The sequence below is a fragment of the Pseudoliparis swirei genome, chromosome 4 (genome assembly GCF_029220125.1).
Source record: "Pseudoliparis swirei isolate HS2019 ecotype Mariana Trench chromosome 4, NWPU_hadal_v1, whole genome shotgun sequence".
In the NCBI taxonomy this organism is placed as follows: Eukaryota; Metazoa; Chordata; class Actinopteri; order Perciformes; family Liparidae; genus Pseudoliparis; species Pseudoliparis swirei.
The window spans coordinates 16,269,671-16,285,856 of NC_079391.1; the positions used below are offsets into that span (position 1 = coordinate 16,269,671).

Genomic DNA, 16,186 nt, shown 5'->3' on the forward strand with positions numbered 1-16,186 from the left:
CAACACAATAAGTAAATATAAAAACTATAACATTGTAGTGCATAAGTCTCAACCATTAAAGTTGAATTATAACCCAATATGAACATCATAACAGTGTTTGCTGACCCAGTAGTTTGGAATAGAAAGACATATTTAGATGTTGCTGTACATGTATTTATTAAAATCAGGAGATAATCTAAATACTGTACACAGTTAACATGAACGTACAGTATTCCATGTGACAAATGAAAGAATTATTATGTCTCGTTCAGGCTGAAGTGTCCGTCTTCTTCACAGCTGCTTGGACGGGCGGGCGGGGGGGGGGGGGGGGGGTCCTGATTAACTTGTTCAGTGGTCTGCTGAGGGTCACGGGTTGGTTGACGTCCACCTTCAGCTGGGAGAGAGACAGAGGAGTCCTGCCCTGTGAGACACAAACACCAGAGATGAATACGTTTGAACTGAACTACACAACCTCTACATTACGTAGAATATATGACTGTTAAATGCCGGCCCAGATACCTACCAAGAGAATTTAATGTTGTATTGATAACCGCAGTGTACATTCCACCCGATGCTAACGCTAGCGTGGCGCTAGGTGAGCTGCACGATACAATTAGTAAACAACAAAACACATACCCTGAGGCTGTCCACATTATTGCGGGGGACTTTAACCATGCTAACTTAAAGGTAGTGCTTCCCAAACTCTACCAGCATGTTAGATGTGCCACCAGGGGAGATAAAACATTAGACAAGGTATATTCTAACATCAAGCTGGGCTATAGAGCCAGAGCATTAGCACACCTAGGCCAGTCAGACCATGTGTCCCTACTCCTAATCCCATCCTACACCTCCATCAGAAAAAGGGTTCCCACCACATCAAAGACAGTTAAAACCTGGCCTGAAGGTGCCACTCCACAGTTGCAAGACTGCTTTGAGTCCACCGACTGGGGGGTCTTGAGCACGAGGACCTGGAACAGTACACTTCAGCGGTCCTGGGTTACATCAAGCACTGCATAGACTCCGTCACCGTGGACAAGCGTATCCGGTACATCCCAACACGAAGCCGTGGATGACGGGAGAGGTGCAGCGTCTGCTCGAGAGAGAACACCGCCTTCAGCTCCGCAGATGGGGAGCTATACAGCACGGCCAGAGCCGACCTGAGCGGGGATCAGAAGGGCCAAGGCGGACTACAAGGCGAAGATTGAGGACTGCTTCCAGAGTAACGACTCCAGGCAGGTGTGGCAGGGGGTCCAACACATGACAAACTACAGACCCAGCCACCCATCGGCCGACGGGGGCGACCCTCAGTTGGTGGAAGAGCTGAACTCCTTCTACGCCCGCTACGAGGTGGGACCAACGGAAGCAGCCACACCACATCCACCAGCCCACAGCAGCCTCATCCTCACGGAACACGAAGTGAGACGCACGCTGAAGGCCGTGAACCCGAGGAAAGCAGCAGGGCCGGACGGCGTCTCGGGACGGGTGTTGAGAGACTGCGCCGACCAGCTGGCGGGGGTCTTCACCAAGATCTTCAACCAGTCCCTGTCCCAGGCCACCGTCCCATCCTGCCTGAAAACCTCCACAATCATCCCGGTGCCAAAAAAGAAAACCATCAGCTGCTTAAACGACTACCGTCCAGTGGCACTCACCCCCATCCCCATGAAGTGCTTCGAGAAGCTGGTTCGTTCCCACATCATCTCATCCCTTCCGCCCGGCCTGGACCGTCACCAGTTTGCATACAGAGCAAACAGGTCCACGGATGACGCCATCGCCACAGCTCTCCACTCTGCCCTGTCTCACCTGGAGGGGGGGGGGAGCTACGCACGGCTGCTCTTCATGGACTTCTGCTCGGCATTTAACACCATCCTTCCTGACAGACTGGTGACAAAACTGTCAGACCTGGGATTATCACACTCTACCTGCCGTTGGATTAAGGACTTCCTGTCTGACCGCCCCCAGAGGGTGAGGATAGGTCCCCACACCTCCACGGCCCTCAGCCTCAGCACCGGGTCCCCCCAGGGCTGCGTGCTGAGCCCCCTACTTTACTCCCTCTACACTAATGACTTCACCGCCCACCCCAGCAACTCCATCATAAAGTTTGCTGACGACACCACTGTGGTGGGCTGCATCTCCGGGGGTGACGAGACCGCGTACCGTGACGAGGTGGAGCAGCTGTCTGTGTTGTGCAAAGCGAACAACCTGCAGCTGAACAAGCTCAAAACCCAGGAGATGATCATCGATTACAGAAGGAAGAAAACTGTCATCCAGCCCCTGTACATTGACGGGGATTGTGTGGAGAGAGTCTCGGTCTTCAGATTCCTGGGCGTTCACCTGGCTGAGGACCTGTCCTGGAGAACCAACACCACGGCGATCGTCAAGAAGGCACAGCAGAGACTCTACTTCCTGAGAATACTCAGGAATTACCACCTCAGACAGGATCTGCTTGTGTCCTTCTACCGCTGCTCCGTGGAGAGCGTCCTCACCTATTGCATCTGCGTGTGGTTCCTCAGCTGCACAGCCGCAGAGAGGAACGCGCTTCAGAGGGTCGTCAACTCGGCCCAGAAGATCATCGGGTGCCCCCTCCCCTCCCTGCAAGAACTGTACAGCTCTCGCTGCCTTAAGAAGGCAGTCAAGATCCTCAAGGATCCATCTCACCCGGGCAACGAACACTTTGTACGGCTGCGCTCAGGCAGGCGCTTCAAGACTATGTATACCCGGACCAACAGACTTAAGTTCAGCTTCTTTCCGAGGGCCATAAGCGCACTAAACGCTGCTAAGTTTTTAGAGAGTCAAATGTCGCATCCCCGTTCAATATGAGGAATCGTGCAATAAAAAACTTAGGTTTACACTAAGAAATATGCCTAGTTTACATACGTAGTTTATTATACTTATTTGTATATTTATATTTACATCCATAGATCTCATTTATACTTATGTATAGTTCCCCTATGTCTATTTATGATTCATTCTGGTTTTTATATTGTCTTGTTTATATTGTCTTGTTGTTTTTATATTGTCTATTGTCCTATTAGCACCTTGGGATTGCATCTAAATTTCGTTGTTCCTTTGCACAATGACAAATAAAGATCATTCATTCATTCATTCATTCATTCATTCATTCATTCATTATTGTGTTGGATCTGGCCTCCAATGATGGGATCGTGTTACTGATACTTCTGTAGTCTGAGTGAGGGATTACTTACTCACGCCCACTAAAAGAAAGACAACCGCCGCTCTTCATCTGGTCCTGTAGTCCTTCATCCTTCTCATGTGGTCCTCCCTCGTCATCTTCTTCATCGTCGTTAAGGAGATCCTGGTAGACTCTTCTGTGTCACAGCAATCGATACCTAAATAAAAAAGCTCCAACGAAGTCGCCAGCTGCAGGGAAACATTGAAACAGGATTCTTCATTCAATAAAATAGTTCTGGATTACATTGAGCAATAATAGATTCCGATTCCAGCTGCTAATCTATCAGTTAGCAGGTCAATATACAACTGTTTAGACTTGTGAGCCACACCTTCCAGACTAAACAATGTTTCATATCTTCTCACTTTCCCCTTTATGAACCTTTAATTGTGCGACAGGAGGGTTAATTGTTAAAGAAATAGTTCATGGGATAGTATTAAGTAAAAGGGGCAGATGTTTGTTGAATAAGTGACGTTTCAGTCAAACAGTCAAAACAAACCAACTCATTCTCACAATCAGATGCGTCTCTAACACACCTGGTGCGATGACGTCACACTGACGCATGATTCTATTTCAGTATTAAGAATATCTTTTTTCAGAAATGTCAAGGTAAAAGCTGTCATATTTGATAGCCTCTAAATAAAATAACATTGTTTTAAATCCACTACACTAATAGTTAACACATACCACAGATATCCAGCGACTTTTAAGACATTCCGGTCCTCAAATAATCATTTTACAAGGAGAAACCTCCACCAAATCTGTATTTTTCAAACAGGCCCCTTGACATTGTGAACTGTTCAACTATAAACTCAAAAGGTTTCACTGATTTCTCAACTGAGAAAGTTTTAAATGGTTTTAAGGTAAGAATCAATAACAAAAATGCTAAATATAAATATAAAACTTACCTCCGCGCAGCGCGTACGAGTGGTCCTCCATTCTCCGGGTTCTCGGAGGTCCGCGGAAGAGGAAGTCAGAAACTAGAACGAGATTCAAGGATAACTTTCAGCTAGCGGTCAACAGCTCGAGGAGTTAGCCTCACAGCTCCGGTCAACCAGAGGGTTCAAGCTCAAACGTTTTGGACCGATAGCTCTGAGTTAAGGGCCCCAAAAACAGGTCCATGCGAACTTTATGGTATACGGCTACAGATCTCACTCATTGTTCTCCACTTCACGAGGTGCATCTCAGAGCGCGAGGACGAGATGCTGGAGGCAGCGCGCGCTCGTGCACTCCCATCAGTGAACTCTACTTAACAAACAAAGCACTGCGACAACGAGCACAGTGCATTGTAATGTTAAATAAATCACTTCCATATGATAAAGTAAAAGGAGCAGACGTGTGTACAATAAGGCCCGTTTCAACGGTCACAACAGAGCAGCTCCGGGTCACGCGCAGCTCAGGTCAGGCGGCCCGCGCGTTCCCTATGGTTACCATGGTGCCGAGTTTATGCATTTTACAGGGTATATTTGAGAATTCTATCAAAATGGTTCAGGCGCCATCTTTTTTCTGTAATTTCAAAGTTAAATTTCGACGTTTTGATGCCTTAACCCTTGTGTTGCCTTAGGGTCATTTTGACCCGAATCAATATTACACCCTCCCCCCGCTTTAGGATTAATTTGACCCCATTCAATGTTTAATGTCGGTGTTCTTTCGGTAGTCAACAAACAAACATAAAGTGCCTCACACTTAAACTTGGAAAACAATATTAATTCTAATAATTTTCTGGAGGTTTTAATTGCTGGCGTCAAATTGAACCCAAAGGGTAAAATATGTTAGTAAATATAAAGGTAACAGGAGGGTGAAACATTGAATCGGGTCAAAATGACCCAAAGGCGGGGGGAGGGTGTAATATTGATTCGGGTCAAAATGACCCTAGGCAACACAAGGGTTAAAACAAAAATAAAAGGGGTTTCGAGGAGTTGCACTAATTGGCAACACATTCCGCACACCTCCTGACATTTTCAAGACATTCTGCAGCTCAAATCTCATTTTACACGACGAATCATCGACTGAGTCACTTTTCACAAAATATGTTTTCCCAAAACTTCCTGTCAACATTCTAAACGTTAAAACTCAAAAGGTTTCACTGATTTCTTAACTGAGAACACTTTTATGGATTTAAGGGGATACGTTAATAATAAAAATTCTAAATTAAATGTAGAAATGGTCTTACCTTATAGTCCAAATCACAGCCCGGTCGCTTCAGCAGGGGCTCGTCCTCGGTTCTCGGTCGTCGGAGGGCCTTCCTCAGGGCTCAGGGCTCTCGTAGTCCGGATCTCGTGTAGTTCTGTTCGCCAACAAGTTTTGTTTCCAACAAAAAGTCTTAAGCAGTGCAAAAGTCTCAGAGTTTCCTTCACAGGTTTGGGTTCACAGGAGGGTTCACAGATGAGGTCCGCTCGTGTCAAAGTCCAAAGTGCAAAGGGCAGAATCAGAACGTCCGCGGCCTTAACCCTTGTGTTGCCTTAGGGTCATTTTGACCCGAATCAATATTACACCCTCCCCCTGCCTTAGGATTAATTTGACCCCATTCAATGTTTAATGTCGGTGTTCTTTCGGTAGTCAACAAACAAACATAAAGTGCCTCACACTTAAACTTGGAAAACAATATTAATTCTAATAATTTTCTGGAGGTTTTAATTGCTGGCGTCAAATTGAACCCAAAGGGTAAAATATGTTAGTAAATATAAAGGTAACAGGAGGGTGTAATATTGATTCGGGTCAAAATGACCCTAAGGCAACACAAGGGTTAAATACCCTCGGTCCGGTTTCCATGGCATTGACTGACGTGCGTGCGTGCGTGTGTGCGTGCGATTGAGCAATACAGAGAGGCATTATTTATTTCCCCCATATTTTTTAAATATATATTTGATTCATACGAGTTATTATTTTTATTATTTTTATTTTTATTACTAGTAGTAGTATTATTATAAGTATTATTATTATTATATTATTATTTCTCAGTTATCTGTTGCTATTCAGTAGCTGTATGAGCTGTAAAGCCAAACTGTATGCTTGATGAAATATATTATATTATATATTATAATCTTATTATTTCAGAAGGACCATGTAGTTAAAACAAATGTCACCATTTGATGCACTGCACCAGATTGTACTTGGCAGATGGATGAGAAATAGATGACGCGGGCTTGCAGGTGTATGGTCTTCCGACTAAACTTTTATTTATTTATACTTACTAACATTTATTTGACAGCTATACGTTTCCCCTCTCAACTTCTTGAAACTGTTAGAGAGGTCAAATGATTACTTTCCATTACCTTTTTCGTAAAGTCTTCAGTCCATTTGTTCTTCTTCTTTAAACAAATAATGTATTCTTTTATTTGGAAATATTAACAGGTACATAACACAGTAAACATGAACTGATATTTCCATTGTTTATCATCCTTTTGTTGAAATATCAGATAATAAACCCACTCCCCCACCCCTCCCACTGTATACACTAGAGTACAGGACATTAAATACATAAACAATACATACAAAGAGGTCACCTCATTTTGCCGACCCAGACGTACACACACACACACACACACACACACACACACACACACACACAAACATCTGGAACATCTGTATGTAGACACACCTGCCCAGAGTCAATACCCAGTATCACACAAGTACAATATATCCAGAAATTAAATGACAACATGAGTTGTTCTTCTTCTTTGAGTTCGGGCAACCTATTATTCCACATGTCTTGGGGAATAGACACAACTGAACATCAGAAATAGGATATTGTAAATCGACAACTGGCACATCTCCGGCTCAAGATTTATTTCCCAGGGACGTAGACACATTTTTTCTTCATTAATCAGTGTTTAAGAATAACACTTACTCTCTCTGTCATCAATTCCCCCCAAATGTGTTTAGATATCTGTCGGGGCATTTATTTGAGTTCTTGTGAGAATTTCGCCTCGACATGCTCCGCGGCGCTCATGTCTTCAGCTCTCACGACACAATGTGTTTCAGGTGTTTCGTAACAACCAATTACTTGCTCACTTCAAGTTACAGTGATCAATAGAAAAATCATTTTGCCAATGGGTGCCCTTTTTTTTGGTTTGAGCACCTGCCCCCTAAAATGTCTGTGCACGTGCCTGGTGTTCATGCATCATGTACTTATAAAGGGGCCTTGTGGTGTTGTGGATCATAAGTGGTGCTGTGGAAGATTTTTTAAATTAAAATGTTTTATATTTAGATTGTTTTGATGAAATGGACCTCTGTTCTGTTTGTACATTGTGTTTTACAAGCACATGCACACGGATGCACGTTCATACAGACAAAGGGCGATATGACGGCAGACATGTTTGCCAACTGCAGAGGGCAGCAAAGCAAATATATGAACTAAATAAGTGAAGTTGATGGCGGCTGCTGGCTGTGTCTGCATGACAAAATGATTGACGTCTTTCTGAATAAAACTAGTCTTAGAGCTATGCTGTGGGGATGACTAAATGTTTGTTTATCTTTTACTCTTTTGTCCAATAGTCTCACTTCCCCTCAGCGCTGACGGTGGTCTTCATCAACTCCAGATCGTTTTCCTCCCTGATGATCGATGACACCCTGTTGATGACCCCCTTCCCTCAAAGTCCAAGTGGCCAATAGCAGTGACACCCTCACACTGCTGAAAATGAGCAGTTGCCCCCATGTTTCACCTGCAGGTACTAACATATAGAAGGAAGGGTTGCTCTTATGGGTGCTAAGCAAAAATAATGATCGACTAAGCATTGTAAAGAATTTGACTCACCGAGACGAATATAGCTGTCGTCGTGATTTTTGTACATCTCTGGAACATCAGCCTCTACCTGGGAAGTTTTCAGCAGCAGGACGCTGCTTTGAGAGGGACTGGTGGAAGTAAAAGAAGTATAAAAGCACATTTATCAGCAATTTACAAAAAAGTTATTGGGCAAAAAATACTTGAAAGACTTAGACTACTCTAAAAGCTGTGGGAGATAGAACATCTGCTGAGCCTTAAATCTATGGTCTGCGAATAAATTGTTCTTATTCCAGGCATCCTGTGTGTCGCTGATCACGGCCTGAGAGAACTAGCTGAGTGATGAGCTTCTCATTTCTCTCTCCTCGGAGAAGCACGTTCACCTCGAGCACCTTCGCATCGACGTGGTGAGTGAGAATCCCGGCCGACAGTTCCATCTTCCCCGCCATCAAGAAGAGCAGCTGGGACGCCATGATACGCCACTCTCCGAAATGCAATCTGGTCGTGTCCTTTTTTCCTTTACGTGGATGAGTTTGGCCCATTCTTTCGCGATGAAATGCCTGTCACGCATCTGTACTCTGCCAGTAAAGAAGTGCTGGGCCGCGTACGATCGAGCTGGTGGTGTGTGCCAACGGACTGGGCCTCTGGATGAGGAGCTGATCCGCATCGGCCATCGGCTTGGGGGAGTGCGAAGTGTCCTGCAGCGCCTTCGTGGAGCTCGTCAAGATTGTGTGAAGACCGACTGACACAGCTATCCATCATGGAGGAGGTATCTGTGTTGTGTTTTTAGGGGATGTACCTCTTTGTTTCTTTGAGAAAGGCCCTTTCCCAGGCACCGTATGGATGTGTCTGGGTTTTTCTCCCTGGCTACATGAAAACATTGCATCACATTGAGGTTTGTTGTAATGAAACATATAGCATATATAGGTTTAAATTCTGCCATGCCATTCTATTCATACACGTTTTATTTATTGTATATTAATAGCTGTATTGACCTGTTTACACTCATAGTATCCAGCCCTTTATTCTCTGATATTTAGGTCTAAAACACCCTGCAAGTGGGAAGCTTGTGAAAGACTGGATGGGTGATCACTAGACTCTGGCACATCGGGCGTAGCACATATCAATGAGTCGACTGCTCTGACCGCCTGTCGTCATGTTTCTATTGGATCTCTTGGAGTGTGTTTCTGAGTCACTGCGTTTCATTAAGAAAAATGGAGCTGTCTCTTACTCTCAGCCGTGTTCCTATTGAAATTGTAAATATCTAAATGTTATTTTTCAAACCAAATGGGATTAAGACATTTGAACTGATATAATGTTTATATTTACTGAATCCTATATGCACTTATACTCTAATGAAGATGAGCTGCAATGTTATTCGCCAAATGATGTTGATAAATTGGCCACTAACCTTGTTATTCTTGCTAGATTTTTATCGAGTAATTTTGTATCCTCACAAAGATTTTAGGTTCTAAGAAATTAAATTGTTGGGTGGAATCGTTTTTGACAGATAAGCCTTTTGTGAAAGGGACAAACCAAACCTGCCGAACCGCACCATCATTCACAATGCTCATCGTTTTTACAAACAGCAAGATTTATTCTGGCTTAGCATCTGTTAAACACTCGTTGGAGGTAAATGTAGTCGCCAATTCAGACACTCTCAAATTGATTAACAGGCAGGTCTTTTAATACATGGACAAAATCTAAGTTACGTTTTTTTTCATTAGCCATGTCTGCCAGCAGCGTATATATAATTATGATCAAATGAGAAAAAAAAAAGGTTTTCTCCCTGTGAATTTAGTTCAGATTTATCGAGTAACATAATTGCAAGCATGTTCAAAGAGCATTTAGCAAGAAGTATATTCGGCTACCAGAAACCAATGGCTGGGATTATTTTTACAATTTAAATTGATGGTGGTGATAAATAGTTTGTCCTAAGTCATATTTATCTGTTGCATAAAAGTGCCACATTATGCAGAAACCAGAGTGATTGTATGACAGACAAGACAGCGTGCCAGCTGAATGTTTGCCTGAATGTGAAATATGTAAGTCTCAATTGTTTAGTTTTTTTTGAAATAAAATGAAAAAATAATAGTTGTCTTCTGTGGACACCTAGCACTGTGCAATGAAAGATTATGATCAGTTAAAATAGATACTCTAATGGGGACCTATCATGTCTTTATTTGATGTGTTATGCCTCTGAATGTCACAGAGGACTTCATCCTTTACTGACTTGCAGTACATTATGTTTTGCTATTATGAAGTCATGCTATCTGCTGGTTTAATCTTGACTGCATTTGTATTCAGTTCTTGTAGATACACATTTTAATTGACAAGGATTGGCCAAGTAAGGGCTGCAGCTTTTAATAGTGTATCGGTGACTACTTCCTGTTTTACATTACTCAGAAGATTTATTGGAAGATAACCTCTTGTACTTTCCCTAAAGACGTGATATTTGTCCCAATCTCAATCTTCACCCTCCCTCTAAATCCGTGAGGATTTAGGGCGGTCCCACGGTCAAATCGTTGAGTGTTTGAGGGCAAACTTGGAGACAAAATGGCCTTTCTTAGAGATGAATGATGAAAGTATTTCTCTGAATGCTTCTTAATAGTGTTGACTTCCAGGTTATTTATGTTGGATATGAGCTGCTCTTCACAATTCACTTACTTTTAATTAACTTTTATTATCTTGTTAATTATGTATGAAAATAGATAAGAAATGGTCTTAAAAATTATCCTAAACTTAAATTCAAACTCGAGCCCATTCCAACACGATGTATTTCAGTTTTTTTTTAAAATCTCATACATCTCTGATCTTTCATAAATTTTAATCATGATTTGCAGAGCCCAGCCCTCTGTAAAAAAAAAGTCAGGGAAGAAAATAGAGTTTATTTCTGTGTGGACGTATTCATTTGCTTTCAATGTCAACTTTGCTGCCTGACCTGTATACTTGATATCACCTGTATGCTTAAAATGTTAAAAGAAACTTCTAGAACAAGCCCACAGCATTTGCTGGGAAGTACCCAGCTGTAGATGAGCTAAAAAGAGCGATTTCTCAACTGCAAAGTTAATATACTTTTTATAAAGTGGATCAACTGCTGCTAGTTTTGTGGCAGCTCATGAGATAGTGAGGCGTCCATTAGTAAAAATATATCCGTCCTTGGGAGCATTTCCAAACTGTTTTTGTTGCTCTAAAAAACAACACCTCTGGTGTAGTGTGGACGTTCTGTGTAAACGTAGCGAGAGATAAGCTTTTATAAATGGAAACGTAGTGTGGACATATTTATTTCAGTTATTTTCTTTAAATAATAAGTTATTGCATTTAAACCATCCTTAGCATTCTGCTGTGAGGGAGCAACTGTAATATGTCACCACAACAACACCCAAATGGATGTTTGTTGTGACATATTACACTTTTTCTCATTTTGTGTTATAGCCTGATCGTTAATGATGAGATTAAATGAAGTCAAAAACTATAATCTGATATCTTTTTAATTGTTTGTTGTCAGATTTATCTTCTGTCTAAAGCGAAGGGTGCTGGCCAAAAGGAGTAACACAGAGTCGACCCAAATGCCGACAAACAGTGTGAAATACTTTCATTTCCAAAAACAACCGGGATATCCTGAGGAACTAAACAGGTGTGGAAACAGATGGTCAGCAAATGGGGCTGGAGACAAACAGGGTTTAAATACACTGGGAAGGTCCAGGTGATGACACACAGGAGGATTACATTAGGGACAGGGCAGACAGTCACAAGGGCAGGAAGTGAAGAGAACAGAAGAGTTAAAAAATTTAACAGGAAACCGAAACCCAAGACCGTGACGTGACCTTCTTGTTCTTCTTGTTTTTTTTCTTCTTGTTCTTGTTCTTCTTCTTCATCCTCCCTCCATCAATGCCGCTTTCAGCAAACTCATCACACCATCTGCCTCTTCTCTCTTTAATGTTATCCTCTCTTGAGCTCTTCAATGACCCTCTGGGCAGGGGGTCTTCGTCACCTGGTTGGCCTCAACCCGAGCACTAGTGCCAGCCTCTTCTGAGTATTAATTATTGTCATCAATATTGCAATTATTGCAAAGTGTCATCTTCACTGTAGTTGTTGATGCTGACTTTTTTGTTGAGGCATCAACAACAAAGTCATATTAATCTACTGAATTGCATGAATAAGATGTCCTTATTATGTCAGTGTTGGAATAAATGTTAAATATTGAACTGTTAAGTAGTAATGGGATACTGGGATGTTTGCTGAAATTGATTGGATGACTCCATCAAAAACAAATTCCACCAGCCACCACTGACATTAGATGCAGACTTTGCCCAAGGGGATTACCCACAATTCATAGCAATGTGACATTAAACACGCAATGACCAAAAAAAAGGTAAACAAAGAGGAGGGCAGGTGGGTGTTCAGACCAATAAATTACATTTACACAACAACGTTATGGATTAAAGATGGGACATAAAAACACATGAAATCAGAGGAATGCAAGCAGAGACGATTTCACAGATTTATTCATCAAACATTTCGTTTTGTTATTGAAGCTGTTTTGACAAAACGAGGAAATAGATTATTTGAAATGACGTCTCATCTCGTGAGGAAGGAGCCTAGAAGACGTTTAAATCCCGAAATAAAAAGTGTAAAATAAATACCTACAAGTGTACACACACTTTTTTTTATGTTGATATGGAAACGTGATATGTTGCAGCAAAGTGATATTCCATTCATATTCACACCATTTCAGACCTTTTACATCCTCTCCCGCTCAACCATTTACCAGGTGATGTCAGTAAGTCCCTGAGGGTTCAGGGTTTGAGGCCTGAGGGGGGATATTGGGATTGGGTCCAAGAGTTGAGTTTATAGCCACGTCGATATGTTTGCCTGTTTGAATACATACAGTATGTCATGTCCGAAAAACAGTGTTGCTTTGATGAGCTTGCAGTTTTCTTTTTTTGTGTGAGGGGGAGGGGGGGGGGGGGGCTTGAATTACACACTATCTTGTTTCAAGACTATATAGGTCTGAAGAGTATCTGTCTGTGCCAGCATGGTCCCCAACATTAAGTATTTTTTAAGTCTTAGTAAAGGAGTCACAAACTATTAGTGAGTAAAAATGAATGTTCTGGTCCACACAGGAGACCTTAATGTCAGATGTGGTGAAGTTGGCTCATTGTTTGATTATTTGCCCTCAAATCGTTTCGTTGTGCGAGCGATGCCCCGCTAAAACTAAATTAAGCCTTGAAAATTAAATAATTTTCATATGTTTCTTTGAATTATTGTCAAAGCATAATTTTGTCCAACAAAAATAGCATTAATGTCATGTTTTTAAAAATGATTATTTTCTTCTCTATACAATGCTATTCTCATTTGTGTTCCTCCTGCTGAACTCGTTTCCCTTGTCCTCAATGGCCCCAAATAAAATTGTATTCATCAAATCTGCGACATATCTTGAGTCTAATGGACAAAAAGTATGTGTTTACAGAGAGAAATTGGAAACATGGGCGAACTAACAAATACACATATATAATGAACTGTGCATCAACACATTTGTTTGATCTTCTAGCCAATGAAAAGGGTTACATCAAGCCTCAAATGGTAACACAATACAAATAACTGTTATTTATACTGCACTTACCTCCAAGCAGAGTGGTTTCCTTGAAGGCATATAATAGCAATAGTAAACACGAGGATATAAATGATACAGCTCCAATCTGACATGAGACAGAACCTGAGTGCTGTCTGCTCCACTCACAGCTAATTATATTTTCTTTGTGATGATTAACATGCTGGTGCACTTCAGGTACGGAGTAAGAGTCGATGAAGTCAGATGGCTGGTATTACTCAAATCCACATTATCTCTCCATCGTTCCAAACACAGTTGTATACGTATTATGAAGAGTATCAGCTCAAATGAACATTCTTGTCTTCATTGTGAGCCAAAAATATGCATTCAAGCACTGTAAACAGCTCTGTCCGTCTATCAGATTATTATATCAAATTACAAGATGGGACTGGACTGAAGCAACTGCAACAGGCTGACCCTGATATTGGTACGATGTTGGATTGGAGTATTTCTCGACCACCTCGGGGGCAGGTAAAAGGCAGCTCCAGGTGGCTGCAGAAGTTATGGACTGAATATCCACATCTTTCGGTGGGGAATGGCCTACTCTGGCTGAGAGTGACGTCTTCCCTCAGATCTGCAGAGCCCCTGTGCCTAAGCCCTGGGCACCAATGGGTGGGTCTCAAGCGACTCTACCATTCCAGAGAGTGGCAATGGACATTGTTAAATTACCAGTAACTTCTGAGGGCAACAGATATCTGTTATTGGCAGAAGACTACTTTTCCAAGTTTGTAAACCTGTATGCTCATCCTAATCAAACGGCCCAATCAGTAGCACAGTTTGAGTATTACGTGCTGGCACATGGCATTTCAGAAATAGTCCACAGTGACCAGGGCCGACAGTTTGAAGCTGAGATTGTTTAAAGACTGTTATGCAGATGATACTCAACTATATCTATCGATAAAACCAGAGGAGAGCAACCAACTCTGTAAAATTCAAGCATGTCTTAAAGACATAAAAACATGGATGACCTGCAACTTCTTGATGTTAAACTCAGACAAAACCGAAGTAATTTTAATCGGCCCTGAGCACCTCAGAGATCAATTATCTGGTGATGTGGATTCTGTAGACGGCATTGCCCTGGCATCCAACACCACTGTAAAGAATCTTGGCGTTATCTTTGATCGGGACTTGTCCTTTAACTCCCACGTAAAGCAAATCTCAAGGACTGCATTCTTTCATCTACGTAATATTTCAAAAATCAGGCACATCTTGTCTCAAAAGATGCAGAAAAATTGGTTCACGCGTTCGTTACTTGAGACTGGATTACTGCAACTCCTTATTATCAGGCTGCTCTAATAAATCTCTTAGGTCCCTCCAGTTGATCCAGAATGCTGCAGCTCGTGTTCTCACTAAAACTAAGAAAAGAGATCACATCACTCCTGCACTAGCTGCTCTGCACTGGCTCCCAGTAAAATCAAGAATCACTTTTAAAATTCTTCTCTTAACCTACAAAGCCTTGATTGGTGATGCTCCATCATATCTTAAGGAGCTTGTAGTACCATATTGCCCCACTAGAGAGCTACGCTCACTAAATGCGGGACTACTTGTAGTTCCTAGAGTCTTAAAAAGTAGAATGGGAGCCAGAGCCTTTGGTTATCAAGCTCCTCTTTATGGAACCAGCTTCCAATTTCAGTCCGGGAGGCAGACACAGTCACCTCGTTTAAGAGTAGACTTAAGACCTTCCTCTTTGACAGAGCTTATAGTTAGGGCTGAATCAGGTTTGCCCTGGTCCAGCCCCTTGATATGCTGCTATAGGCTTATAGCTGCCGGGGGACGTTTTAGGATGCACTGAGTACCTATCTCCTCTTTTTTCTCTCCTTAAGGATGAATGTTCATCTCTCAATCACACGTTACTAACTCTGCTTTCTCCCCGGAGTCCTTTTGACTTCACGTCTCATGGGGTCATCGGACCCTATGAGACGGCATAGATCCTATCTGCCTGATGGATCGTCTGGGTCGTGGAATTCCTGCTCATGACTACGCCACTGTCCTGTTGAGACTCCGCCCACTGTTGAGACTCCGCCCACTCCTCCTCCCCACCGCCATCTGCCTGATGGATCGTGGAATATGCCTACTATGAACTATTCATACACTCTGTCATATTCATTGAATGTATTTTAACTCTAAATCTGTCCTTCTGTACACATTACATCTATTGCATCTGTCCATCCTGGAGGGATCCTCCTCTGTTGCTCTCCTCCAGGTTTCTTCCCTTTTTTTCCCCCTGAAGGGTTATTTGGGAGTTTTTCCTGGTCCGATGTGAGGTTTTTGGGCAGGGATGTCTATGTGTACAGATTGTAAAGCACTCCGAGACAAATTTGTAATTTGTGAAATTGGGCTATACAAATAAACTGAATTGAATTGAATTAAAATAGGCCTAACGACGCCACTGGTTGCTACCATGGCATATGGTGCGCTCGGCCATGCGTATTTCTCATATTGACTAAGTGACCTCTCTGGCTGAAAGGATGCAGACTGTTTATTTGTGGTGCTAGGCGTGAGTGTGATGCTGGTGTCCATGAGAAACAACAACTCTAATATGATGGAATGGCACGTCATCAGCCATATGGTGGATTGCTTAATCCCCACTGGAGGAGACCGTACAAGGTCATGGTAGAGCAAACAGGGACTATGGACAATAAATGTTCTCAGAATGTGTGAAAAGAAATAAAGTGGTTTCCGT

The 16,186-nt window shown here is 42.4% G+C and overlaps 1 pseudogene; it reads left to right on the plus strand.

Moving 5' to 3' along the window:
* The first annotated feature begins 7,621 nt into the window (after positions 1 to 7,621).
* On the plus strand, positions 7,622 to 8,679 carry LOC130192649 (F-box/LRR-repeat protein 3-like; annotated as a pseudogene).
* Positions 8,680 to 16,186: the final 7,507 nt, after the last annotated feature.